This window comes from Mesoplodon densirostris, chromosome 7 (genome assembly GCF_025265405.1).
Source record: "Mesoplodon densirostris isolate mMesDen1 chromosome 7, mMesDen1 primary haplotype, whole genome shotgun sequence".
In the NCBI taxonomy this organism is placed as follows: Eukaryota; Metazoa; Chordata; class Mammalia; order Artiodactyla; family Ziphiidae; genus Mesoplodon; species Mesoplodon densirostris.
Window position 1 is genome coordinate 87,803,908 of NC_082667.1, and position 14,644 is coordinate 87,818,551.

Consider the following 14,644-nt stretch of genomic DNA (forward strand, 5'->3'; position numbering starts at 1 on the left):
ATCTCTCATACCAACCAACCAATTACTTCCTTAGAGAGAATAGGAAATTAAACTGAATATCATAAATATATATATATATATATATATATATATATATATATATATATATATATGGCATTACTGATGTAGAATCTTTGTTTAAAGACAATAACTTCAATAGCAGAGGGAACTTTACCATTGCAGGCTTCAGATAACCTCTATATTTCTCAGGTTTTACGCTAAATCATAAAATGCCATATTGTGTCTGAAGCTATTTTTTCAATAGTCCATTTCCTTAAATGGACTAGCAAAGCAGTAAATACTGAGGAACATTTTGGCTCCCAAATCCTAACAAACAATAGAGCAGGGGTCAGTAAATTATGGCTAGTGGGCCAAATCTAGTCCTCTACCAGCTTTTATAAATGAAGTTTTATTGGAACACAGCTATGTTCTTCAGTATATGTATTGTTTGTGTCTGTTTTCACATCACAGCAGCAGAGCTAAGTAGTTGCAAAAGAGATTGCATGGCTTGTAAAGCCTAAAATATTGACTGTCTGACACTTTATGGAAAAAGGTCTCCAACGCCTGCAATAGTATTTAATGAAAGTGATGCCATGTAACATCTAAGACTAGGTCATAAAAGGTCATGCAGCTTTTGCATGATTCTCATGGAATGCTTGAACCCTGGACACTCATTCTTGGGATACTCTATCTTGAATCCTAACTACCACATTATGAGAAGTCCAAGCCACATGGGCAGCCACCTATAGGCACTCCAGTCAACAGTCCTTGTTGGGCCCAGTCTTCACGACATCCCATCTCAAGGGCCAGAAATGGGAATTAAAATTATCTAGATGATTCCAGCCCCAGCCATTTCAATCCTCATGAGCTGAGGTTTCAGACATCAGTCATGGAGTAGAGACAAGCCATCTCCTCTGTGTACTGTTTGAATTGCTGACCCACAGAATCTGGGCACATATTAACATTTTTTTTTTGTTTCAACACTAAGTTTGGACTTCTTAATTATGTAGCAGTACATAACTGTGTTATCTATTAGATAACACAGTTAGATATCTATTATCTAATACATAATATAGCACTGTGTCTGTACACAGGAGATCTACATTTCACAGAACACATACTTTTAGATGTGAATGTTGACTGCTCAATTTCTAAGAAGAATGTATACACACATATAGGTACAAAATGTTTATGTATATGTAAATATTAGACCTATATAAACTAATCTATATTATCCATAAAATGAGGGGCCCTTGATAATGGCTAACATTTCTTTCTGGTATTTATTGTGTTCCAAGAACTGATAAATTCTTTCATTGTATGAATTTTCTCTTTTAACCCTCATAGTAACGAGCTGAGAGAAGTAATGTTATCTCTATTTTATAGATGAGAAAACTGAGGCAAAAACAGATAACATGCTCAAGAGTACTCAACAAGTAAATTTGAGAGTCAAGATTTGAACCCAAGTTCTCAAGTTTTAGATCCCTTACTCATAGTCACTAAGCTATATACTGAGGAAGGGGATGAAAGCTGAAGCCATTACCTCATGCTCAAGAAGTTAGACAGAAACTTAGCAGGTATGGTTGAAAGAAGACAGGACTTGGAGTCGTAAGTCCAGAGCCTGAGTGATGAAATGACTTCTCCTCTCATCTAGATATAGGTTTGTGTTTAGAAAATGAAGAAGAGCACTGCACATTTTGATAGTTGATTTCTGGACTTAATGATGACCAGAGTGTGGAAGTTTACCGGGAGCTATTCTGCAATGACATAAATTATTGATTCAAAATCAAACCTTTAGTATAAAGTACTGATTCAAAATCAAATCTTTATCATGTCTCCCTTGCATCAGAAGTCTTTCCCACTCTTCATTTCTTTTTAAACCCTTTCCTGTCTACTCTTGGCCAAAGCTTGAAGCCTGATTTAACATTTGGAAAGAAAATAATGAAATAGTCATAACACAGCAATTCCAATGCCTACTGAAACAGAAGCTCTAAATAATTTTTCAGATAATTTAGGAAATTAAAAATATTTACATCCTAGATGCAAAGACAGAAGTTACTTGTGTAATAAAATAAATGGTGAGACAAAAGGTTTCTGGTCAAGTAGATTTGTTTAAATAGGAACACTAATCTGAGTTCTACGCCTGTGCTAAAACCCAGTGACAGGTTGCATACAGCTTCTAAAGGGATAGTTCAGTGCATTGGGTCAAATTCATGCCCTAAAAGGTGATATTATTAGTAGTACTAGAAGACAGTGTGACTGTCTTCTTTGGGACATAGATGAAGACCCCAAGATAGACAATATCAAGGACAAGTTATGTAGAATAAGATATTATCTCAGTCCTTGGGACAGGTCATCCAGGATAGAACAAGAAGTAGATTTATTATCAAGTACATGAAGCCAGAGACAGTAAGCAATGAGTGGTAGTTGGTTCAAATAGACAGGTTTTAGAAGTAGAGGCACGGATGTAGAAAACAAACTTAGGGTTACCAGGGGATTGTGGAGGGGAGGTTAAAATGGGAGATTGGGACTGAAATATACACACTACTCTACATAAAATAGATAACTAATAAGAACCTGCTCTTCTTATTAGCACAGGGAACTCGATTCAATACTCTGTAATGGGCTATTTGGAAACGACTCTAAAAAAAATACAAGTGGGGCTTCCCTGGTGGCACAGTGGTTGAGAGTCCACCTGCCGATGCAGGGGACACGGGTTTGTGCCCCAGTCCGGGAAGATCTCACATGCCGCGGAGCGGCTGGGCCCGTGAGCCATGGCCACCGAGCCTGCGCATCCGGAGCCTGTGCTCCACAGCGGGAGAGGCCACAACAGTGAGAGGCCCGCGTGCCACAAAAAAAAAAAAAAAAGTGGGTATATATATATGTATAACTGTTTCACTTTTCTGTACACCTGAAACTAACACAACACTGTAAATCAACTATACTCCAATAAAATTGTTTTCAAAAATAGGTTTTAAGAACCATAGTCAGGGAGCAGTTTGGATTGGAAAGACCTGACAAGAAATATTTCTGCATCCTCAGACAGTGCTCCCCAAGCTGGCTATTGCAAGGGTGAGCATTTAAGAGATCTTTGACATAAGGAGGACATGAGATTAACAATCTATCCCAATGTGCATGAATTATTCTCCTCGGGGCTATCAGAAATCAGATGGCATCCTAGAGCAAGGGTCAGCAGATCTTTTCTGTAAAGGGTCAGATAGTAAATATTTTGGATTTTGTGTACCATACGTATCCGTTGCAATTGCCTATCTGCTGCTGTAGCACAGAAACAGCCATGCACAATACCTTAAGGAATGGGTGTGGCTGTGTTCAAGCAAAACGTTATGCACAAAACCAGGAGTCAAGCGAGATCTCATCAGTGGGCCAGAGTTTGCGGACCCCAGTTCTGGGTCAGTGTTCACAGCTGAATGAGTCATGAGGCCTTAAGTTACAGTTCTCATTGTACTACTTTCTACCTGGGTGAACTTGGGTTCATCCTTTTACTTATATGGGCCACTATGTTAGACAAGTTTCTCCAGAAAAACAGAACCAACAGCAGGTCTATACAATGTGCCCATATATAGATCTAGATATCAATATTGATACCTAGATGTATATCCATATCTATATAAAGATAGAGAAAGAGAGAGAGACATTTTAAACAATTGGTTCACACAATAATAGAGGCTTGGTAAATTCATAATCTGCAGGTTAGGCTGTCTAGAGACTCTAGGAAGAGTTGCAGTTCAATTTCTGTAAGTCTTCTGGCAGAATTCCTTTTTGCCACAGGGAAGTCAGTCTTTGTTTTATTAGAACTTTAACTGATTGGATGAGGCCCACCCATATTATGGAGGATAATCTGCTTTACTCAAAGTCCACCACCAATTTAAATATGAATTTCATCCAAAAACACCATCACAGGGACTACCCTGGTGGCACAGTGGTTAAGGATCTGCCTGCAAATGCAGGGGACATGGGTTTGAGCCCTGGTCTGGGAAGATCCCACATGCCGTGGACCAACTAAGCCCATACACCACAGCTACTGAGCCCGTGCACCTAGAGCCCATGCTCTGCAACAAGAGAAGGCACCGCAATGAGAAGACCGTGCACCACAACGAAGAGTAGCCCTCGCTTGCTGCAAATAGAGAAAGCCCACAGGCAGCAACAAACACCCAACGCAGCCAAAAATATAAAGAAAGAAAGAAAGAATTTAAAAAACACAAAAACGCCATCACAGAAATATCCAGAATAATATTTGACCAAATAACTGGGCATGGTGGCCCAGACAAATTGACATGGAAAATTTACCACCTAAGCCATAGTTTTGGCATCTTTTACTGAGAAATTTGACTTATCTGAACTATTTTCATACCTAGAAGATACCTTCTACAGGTAACATGATTTGGCGCCCAAAGCCATAAGCTAGAGCATTTCATTCCAGGTCCCTCCTCAAATATCCATGATAGGTAGAAATTTGACATCAGTAGTTCTTGAAATCTCCCCAGTGAATATAATATGCAACCAGGGCTGAGAATCTGGAGATGTAGAGAGAATTTAAATTGAACTTTAGTTAAACAGTAAAACAAGCTCTGACTCCACTGGCTGGAGCTAGACAAGGGATATGCATTTAGTGGGATGAGAAGATAAAGAACACTAGGGAGTAAATCAAATGCTTTACACCTGTGCTTAGCTAATTGTTACTCAGATAATTCAGACAATCTTACAGCATCTGAACCCTGAAATTCCTTAGTTCTCTTTACAAAAAAGTAACTCTTCAAGTAACTGAACTCTGAGAATCATGTAAATCATAAAGAAAAAGAAGAAATCTTATTTTCTGAATTAGTTGATTTCATATATACTGTTTCACTTTCAGGATATTAACTAGTTATCTTTCTTTCCATTTTATGTTTGAGGAAAGTAAGGCTTTAAAAATCTCAGTCATTTTCTCAAGGTCACTTGTTAAGGGTGTGGTAGGCAGCATAATGGCTCCTAAAAATGCCCTCACCCTAATCCCTGGAACCTATTAATATGTTACCTTACATGGTGAAGAGGACTGTGCAGATATGACTGAAGTTATAGACCTTGAGATAGAAAGATTATCCTGGATTACCTCATGGAACAAATCTAATTGCATGAGTCCTTAAAAGCAGAAAACCATTCCCAACTGTAGAAAGAGAAAGATAGAGATGACTTAATAGAAGCAGAATCACAGCGATGCAACATTTTGGGTTTTGTAGGTGGAGAAAGGGGACTCTGAGTCAAAGACTATAAGTGACCGCTGGCAGCAGATAAAGTCCAGGGAACAGAAACACCCCTAAGAGCCTCCAGAAAAGAATGTAGCTCTGCCAACATTTTTTTTTTCTTTTTTAACCATCTATATTGGAGTATAATTGCTTTACAATGGTGTGTTAGTTTCTGCTTCATAACAAAGTCAATCAGCTATACATATACACATATCTCCACATCCTCTCCCTCTTGCGTCTCCCTACCACCCTCCCTTCCCTATCCCACCCCTCTAGGTGGACACAAAGTATAGAGCTGATCTCCCTGTGCTTTGTGGCTGCTTCCCACTAGCTATCTATTTTACATTTGGTAGTGTATATATGTCCATGCCACTCTCTCACTTCATCCCAGATAACCCTTCCCCCTCCCTGTGTCCTCAAGTCCACTCTCTATGGCTGCATCTTTATTCCTGCCCTGCCCCTAGGTTCTTCATAACCAGTTTTTCTTTTTTTTTATATTCCATATATATGTGTTAGCATATCGTATTTGTTTTTCCCTTTCTGACTTACTTCACTCTGTATGACAGTCTCTAGGTCAATCCACCTCACTACAAAAAACTCAATTTCATTTCTCTTTATGGCTGAGTAATATTCCATTGTATATATGGGCCACTTTTTTTTTTTTTTTTTTTTGTGGTACGTCGGCTTCTCACTGTTGCAGCCTCTCCCGTTGCGGAGCACAGGCTCCGGACGCGCCGGCTCAGCAGCCGTGGATTATGGGCTCAGCCACTCCGCAGCATGTGGTATCTTCCTGGAGCGGGGCATGACCCGTGTCCCCTGCATCAGCAGGCGGACTCCCAACCACTGCGCCACCAGGGAATCCCTGTGCCACATCTTTATCCATTCGTCTGTCGATCCTGCCAACACTTTTACTTTACTCAATTGAGACCAATGTCAGACTTGTAAGGTAATAAATTTACCTTGTTTTGAGTCATTCAGTTTTTGGTAATTTGTATGAAAGCAATAAAAAACAAATACAGAGGTTCTACAAGAGCCAGGCTATATATTTATACTTAAGTATTTCTGAAATGAATTTAACATTGTGACTGACAGCAACAGCAGCAGCTTCCATGGGATCCCATAACACATCTGAGGAAAAGCAGCCTAATACAAAGCAGTGACAGCAGCAGGTCATTGCCCCACACTTGGAGTAGAGGGGCACCTGTTCTACTGTAGCAGCAGCATAGCCTGAATGGGAACCCATCCTCCTGTGGCACTAGTCCCATCAACATTAGTGTAATCTGCTAGCATCTGCTGAGTCAAGAGGCCCCACATATACAAACCCTCCAACTCAGCAGCATTAAGTGAGCCAGGCTCAGCGTTTCCTGAAACTCATATTCAATGGCACTGGAAAGACCAGATATCACCTACAGTTATGAAAACATAAAAAAACAAAAACAGAACACTGGGAACTTCAGAAAGAAAAGGGGAACAATGGAATGGGTGAAAACAAATGGGGTAAATAGAAGAGACTATCATTAGTCTCATGAGTTTCTTAAATACTATATGATGGTCAAAGCAAAAATTAGGACACCATCTGATGTGGTTCTCAATGTAGAGAAAGGAAATACTACAGAAAATCATACTTTAAAACTGGGGAATATTAAGAGACCTAAATGGAAGTAAAATTTTGAAACTTCACTTGAAGTCATAAAACACTGATTCCAGTAGACTATGATAAGTTACATATGTATACTGTAATGCCAAAAGCAACCACTAAGAAAACTATACACACAGTATACACAAATGATTATAAATAAAGAAATTTAAATGGGCTTATTAAAAAATGTTTAAGTAACCCACAAGAAGGCAAAATAAGAGAAACACAAGATTGAGAAACTAAGGTAAAAGACAAAACAAAAAATAAAATGGTAGACCTAATCTTTAACATAGCAATAATTACATTCACTGTAAATGACCTAAGTAACCAAGTCAAAGACAGAGATTGGAAGAGTAGATTAAAAAATCACAAGCATGATCCAAGTATATACTGTCTATAAGAAGCTTACTTTAAACATCATGATATAGGTAGTTCAGAGTAAAAGGATGAAAATGATATATCATGTGAACATTAATCAGAAAAAGCAGGAATGGATAAATTAATATCAGATAAAGTAGATTTCAGAGCAAAGGAAATTATTAGGGGCAAACAGGGTCATTACATAAAGATAACAGGAATAATCCACCTAGATGACCTAGTGATACGAAATGTGTGTGCACCAAACAACAGAACTTCAAAATACATGAAGCAAACACTGAAAAAGGTAGTAAAAGGAGAAAATTTTAAATCCACAATTATTATTGGAGACTTCAACACAGCAATTTTTAGAACTACCAGACAGAAAAATCATCAAGGATATGGAAGAGCTAAAAACATCATCAATCAACAGGACATAACTGACATTTAAAGAACACACTCAATAAGAGCAGAATACATATTCAAGTGTCCGTGGAACATTCACTCATATACCATATACTGGGTGATAAAAAAACATTAGCAGATTAAAAAGAATTAAAGTCATACAGAGTATGTTCTCTAGCCATAATGGAATCAGACTAGAAATCAATAACAGAAAGACAACAGGAGAATCTTCAATCACATGAAAACTAAACATCACAATTCCAAAGAACTCATGGGTAAAAAAGACAGCGTCAAGGAAAAAATTTTTAATGCATAGAATAAAAGAAAATGGAGATATAACAGATCAAAGTTTGTGGAATGAAGTGAAAGTAATGCTAAAAGGGAAGTTTATAGAACTAAATTGGGAAATAAAATATTTCAAAGCAATAATCTCATTTTCTATATTACGATAGTAAAAAAGGAAGAGGAAAAAACACTAAACAAGCAGAAAGAAGGAAATAATAAAGATGAAACAGAAATCCATGAAACTGAAAACAGGAAAATGGGGGGGAAAATCAATGAAACAAAAGGCTGGTTCTTGGAAATAAACAATTTAATCAATAAAGATCTAGCAAGACTGATAAAGGTAAAAACAGAGATGGCACAAATCACAGATATCAGATATGCAACCAGGGATACCATGACATATCCTGCAGGTTAATAAGGGACAAGTTATTATGAACAAGTCTACACTATAAATTCAAAAATGTAGATGAAATGGGCCAATTCTTCTACACCCAAAACTACCCAAACTCAGCCAAGATGAAATAGATAATCTCAATTTTCCTGTAACCATTAGAAACACTGATTTTTCATATAAAAACTCCCAAAAGAAATATTCAGGCTTAGATGTTTCACTTTTACCCAAGACTTAAAGAATTAAAACCAATTTTACATGATTTGATAAGAAATAGAAATAGAGGGAACCGTTCCTAATTAATTTTATGAAGCCAGTATTACCTTGATACCAAAACCAGACAGGAATAGTATAAAAAGAAGAAGACTATAGACCAATATGTTTTATGAAATTGCCTGTAAAAATCTTCAGCCAGATATTAGCAAATTAAATCCAGAAATATATAAAAAGAATAATATATCATGACCAAGTGGTATTTATTCCAGTTATGCAAAGTTGGTTAAATATTTGAAAATCAAACACTGTAATCTACCATATCCAATAGATTAAGGGGGGAAAGTCATGTGATCCTATCCATTAATGCAGAGAAAGCATTTGACAAAATCCAATCCCATTCATGATTTGGCACATATATACAATGACATATTACTCAGCCATAAAAAGAACAAAATTGAGCTATTTGTAATGAGGTGGATAGACCTAGAGTCTGTCATACAGAGTGAAGTAAGTCAGAAAGAGAAAGACAAATACCGTATGCTAACACATATATATGGAATCTAAGAAAAAAAATGTCATGAAGAACCTAGGGGTAAAACAGGAATAAAGACACAGACCTACTTGAGAACGGACTTGAGAATATGGGGAGGGGAAAGGGTAAGCTGTGACAAAGCGAGAGAGAGGCATGAACATATATACACTACCAAACGTAAGGTACATAGCTAGTGGGAAGCAGCCGCATAGCACAGGGAGATCAGATCGGTGCTTTGTGACCACCTGGAGGGGTGGGATAGGGAGGGTGGGAGGGAGGGAGACGCAAGAGGGAAGACATATGGGAACATATGTATATGTATAACTGATTCACTTTGTTATAAAACAGAAACTAACACACCATTGTGAAGCAATTATACTCCAATAAAGTTGTAAAAAATAATAATAAAGTTAAAAAATTTAAAAAAAGAAGAAAAAAACCCCCAAGCAAACTAGGAATAGAAAAGGAACATACTGAAACTCATCAAGAGCATCTACAAACAACCGATACCGACATTATATTTAACTGTGAAAGACTGAATGCTTTCTCTGTAAGATCAGAAACAAGGCACCGATATCTGCCCTCACCACTTTTATTAAATATATTAATGGAGGTTCTAGTAAGAAAATAAAGCAAAAATAAATAAATACATAAATTTAAAAGTTAAATTTTTAAAACATTTATTTAAAAGATAAAAGGACTATTCCTACTACGTTGAATAGGAAGGAATATATCCTACTGAATGTTGAACAGTAATATATACTATTATATTAAATAAGGAAAAGTAAAACGGTATCTGAAGAGGAGATGATAATCTAAATGGAGAAAATACCAAGGAATCCACAAAAAGCTTGAGAAATAATATTAGTTTGTAAATGTTTTAGAGTACAAATCAACACAGTTTTATCAAATTATATATTAATAACAAATGTGTAGAAGCTTAAATAAAAATATGTGATGCCATTTACAACTGACCTAAATAAATACTTAAATATAAGCCCAATAAGACATTTATAGGTCCTCTATACTGAAAATTACAAAATGCTGATGAAGAAAAATGTAAAAGTCCCAAACAAATAGTGAGACATACCTTGTTCATGGATTAGAAAACACAACATAATAAAGATGTCAATTCTCCCCAAGTTAAGAGGCTTAACAGAGTTACTCTTAAAAGGCCCTCAAGGTTTTTGTGGATACAGACAAGCTTATTCTAAGATTTATATGGTAAGAAGAGGCTGAAGCATAGCTGAAACAATTTGTAAAGGAAGATTAAAATGGGAGGAATTCATCTACCCAATTTCAAGATTTTGCAGTAATGATGGAGGGTAGATACACAGATCAATGGAATGGAATAGAGAACCCAGAAATAGACTGACATAAATACATTTAACTTGTTTTTGACAGCAGTGTGAAAGCTATCAAGGAAGAATAGACTTTTCAAAAAATGGTACTGAAACAGTTGGACATCCCTCCACAAAAACAAACAAACAAAAAATGAACCTTAACCTAAACCTCCACACCTTACACAAAAATTAAATCAAAGTGGATCATAATCTTCAATGTAAAAGCAGGACACTTTTAGAAAAAAAAATAGGAGAAAATCTTTGGCATCTAGAACTACGTGAATAATTCTTAGACTTGACACCGAAAGTATGATCAATAAAAGCAAACATTGATAAATTGGATCTCATCAAAATGAGTTAAAAATGCTTCATAGAAGATCATTTTAAGTGGATGAAAACTCAAATTACACAGTGGGAAAACATATTTGAAAATCCCACATGAGACAAATGACTTGTATCTATAATATACAAAGAACTCTCCAAACAACTTAAAAAAACCCAACTAGAAAATAGGCAGAAGACAGGAACAGACATTTCATGGAAGAGAATATACACATGGCAAAGAAGCACATGAAAAGATGCTCAACATCATTAGCCATTAGGGAAATGCAAATTAAGACCATAATGAGATATCAGAGAATAACGAAAATTGAAGTATAGTGACAACATCAAATGCTGGTGAGTACATAGAAAAATGATATCACATCACTGGTGGGAAAATAAAATGGTTTAGCCACTCTGAGAAACAGCTTGACAGTCTCTTTTAATCCTAAAAGTAGATTCACCCTACAACACAGTAATCGTACTCTTGAGCATTTATCCAAAAGAAACAAAAACTTAATTAAGTTCCCACAGAAACTTACACATAAATGTTCATAGCAGTTTTATATATAACAGCCCCAAACTGGCCACTACCCAAATGTCTTTCAATGGATGAATGTTGAAACAAATTGTGATAAAATCTTATGATAGAATACTACCGAGCAACAAAAAGGAACAAATTATTAATATATGCAAAAATTGAAATGAACTTCAAGGGAATGATGCCGAGGGAAAAATTTTAAAAAGCCAATCTCCGAAGATGAAGTAATTCATGATGATATTTACATATTATTCTTAAAATAACAAAACTGTGGAGATGGAGCACAGATTAGAAGTTGCCAAGGGTTAGAGATGGGGGTAGAAAGTACAGCGGGGGATCTTTGTGAGGTTTTTGTGGTCCCAGTACAAATAATACAGCAATCTTGGTTTTAACCCCGAAAGATGTTTAAAAGCAATTCCTAATAAGAGGTGTCCAGATATTTAGCAATGGCAGCAGATTAGAGGTATAGCTACCCAACATGACAGCTTCAAAACAGATGGTACTAATTCAATGCATAAGTTAATTTTAAAAAGGCCAATCACAATACTTAAATGGTATATATCTTAACGATATTATTCTAAGGATCCAGCTATACCAGATGGACTAGTAGGATTTTCTGTACATTCAATCTTATTTTAGACAGTAAATCTTATAATAAGACAGTTAAAAAAAGAAAAAGAAAAAAAAAACCAACTACAGTTGGATATTCTCATAGGAAGATGAGGTGAAAATATGTAGCAGCGGTTCAAAAGCTTAAGCAGTGGCACCTAAATTTGGCTGCACCTTAGAATCATCTGAAGCACTTTTTAAAAACCCTCACACCAACAGTTGGTCATCCTAAACTAATAAAATCATTTTAAATCTCCTCAGACGATGCCATTGTCTAGCCAGAAGTGAGAACCAGCGGACTAAGCAGAAGGGGATGTTTCTACAAAGATTTCTTAACAATAAGTTCTTTCACCTAATCAGATTTACCTTCCTGCAAAGGGGTAAAGAAGGCTAGATGTTGTCCATACTTGCTTAGCTTTAATTAGCACTTGTGACTTGCCCAAAACCTAGATCAGGTTTCCCCTAAATTTCATGTGATTTCCTAAGTTCTTCAAATCCAGGGGTTTGCCAGGATGAGATCTTAAGTGCTCACACAGGGGAAGTCCCTGGCAAACCAGGACAGAGGTCACTCTACATTGAAATGTAAAGCATCCTAAATAACCCTGCCACTGCCCCCAGATACTAGTCTGGGCCAACCAGTGGAGAAAAGGCATTCTCCATTACTACCACGGCAAATGCTGCTCTACTTGCCTTGGCTACTCCCTATCTTTTCCAGGCGTCTCTCCCCTTCACCTGCTGGTGGACGCTTTGGCAGCTGACAATGCAGATATTTTCAAACTTTAAGGTGAATAAAAATCATCTGGAGGGCCAGTTATAACAGAGATCACTGAGCCCCACTAGAGTTGCTGATTCCATAGGGCTGGGACAGGGCCCTAAAACTTGAATATCTGACACATTATCAGGGGACGCTGGTAAAGCTGGTCAGGTTGTTACTGAATGCACGTTCGTGTGTCTGAAGCACAGTGAGGCCAAACAAACCGAAAGGTTGGAGTCTGGAGTAGAGAAAGGTTTATTGCAGGATCGAGCAAGGAGAGGGGTGGCCCGTGTTCCAAAAACCCTGAAATCTCCAAAGGATTTCAGCAAAGCATTTTTAAAGGCCACGTGAGGGAGGGACGTCCCAAGGAATGTGATCAGCTCGTGCACAATCATCTGACTGGCTGATGTTGAGGCCACAGGGCAGGTAACTTTATCCATCCTTAGGTGCCAGAAGGTCTGGGGACTGTGTGCTCATGATCATCAAAGAGTTAATTTCTTCCATTGGGTGGCGGTTTTTAGCATCTGAAAACTCAAGAAATATGCCTGAGATACTATTATCTGAGGACTTCAGAGAGGAACTACAGCAGAGGCTATGGGGGATGGGTCTGTCCTAGGAAGGCCCCATAGGGTACTGCTTGGTTACAAGGTGACCATACTTTGAGAACCACTGCTCTAGTGGCTTGGAATGTTAAAGTAATGGAAGAATCCCTTCCCAGATCTAGATTCTAGTATCACCAGCTATTTTGGTCGGGGGAAGGGTAAGTTTTGTCCTTGCTTGGACTTCTTATTCATTTATATCAAAGCCTATTTGAGGCAGTGCACTCGGCAGTCCTGCAGATCTGTCTTTGGCTTCAACAGTGTTTGGAATGAACAGACCCAGGGACGCTCCTTGCTCCAGCCCCCGACCACCCTCCAACATTTCTTCCTGCCGCAACCTTTGGAATCAGCCACTCAGCTATCCTCAGCCTCCAGGACAGGCCAACACCGTTTTTGGAGCTTAGCTCCTTATCACTGATCAACCATGAGTTCCCAGGTTCGTCAGAATTATTCCATCGAGGTGGAGGCCGCCATCCACCGCCTGTTCAACATGCATCTGTGGACACTTACCTCTCTCTAAGCTTCTATTTCCACAGCAACAGTGGGACTCTGGACAATGGGGGCCACATTTTTCGCCAACTGGCTGAAGAGAAGTGTGAGGGCGCCCAGCGACTCTTGAAAATGCAAAACAAGTGCTGCGGCCGCGCCCTCTTCCAGGATGCGCGGAAGCCTTCTCAAGATGAGTGGGGTAAAACCCAGGACACTGTGCAAGCCGCCATTCTTAGGGAGAAGAACCTGAACCAGGCACTATCGGATCTGCGCGCCCTGGGTCCTGCCCGCGCAGACTCCCACCTCTGTGACTTCCTGGAGAGCCGCTTCCTGGAGGAGCAGCTGAAGCTCATCAAGAAGATGGGCAACCACCTGACCAACCTCTGCAGGCTGGCTGGTCCGCAGGCTGTGCTGGGCGAGTATCTTTTCGAAAGGCTCACGCTCGAGCACAAACAGGAGTCTCTGAAGTCCAGCGGCCTCTGAGGAGCCCCTCTGGCGTCAGAGCTTCTGCCTGAAGCCCAGCTCTGCAGCCACTAGGCAGCTTTGTAACCGCCCTGGAGCCCTCTCCCAAGCCTTGGACCAAATGGAAACAATAACGCTTTTTGCAGAAGGAAAAAAAAAAGCCTATTTGAAACACAAACAGAATAAAGAGAAAAAAAGAAATATATATATATATATATATATATTCATGTTCTTTTAACATATGAATTGCCCCACTTTATCTGTGTGAAATACGTTTGTTCCCGTTATTGGGCTGGTTTTCAAGCTTTGCTGCTCGTATGAATTACCTAAAGAGCTCTTTTTTTTTTTTTAGTATTAAATATATTTTTAAATTAGTTTCTGCTTTATAACAAACTGAATCAGTTATACATATACATCTGTTCCCATATCCCTTCCCCTAAAGAGCTTTTAAGAGAAAC

At 38.3% G+C, this 14,644-nt stretch overlaps 1 pseudogene; it reads left to right on the forward strand.

Moving 5' to 3' along the window:
* Window positions 1–13,659: 13,659 nt before the first annotated feature.
* On the forward strand, window positions 13,660–14,290 carry LOC132493771 (ferritin light chain-like; annotated as a pseudogene).
* Window positions 14,291–14,644: the final 354 nt, after the last annotated feature.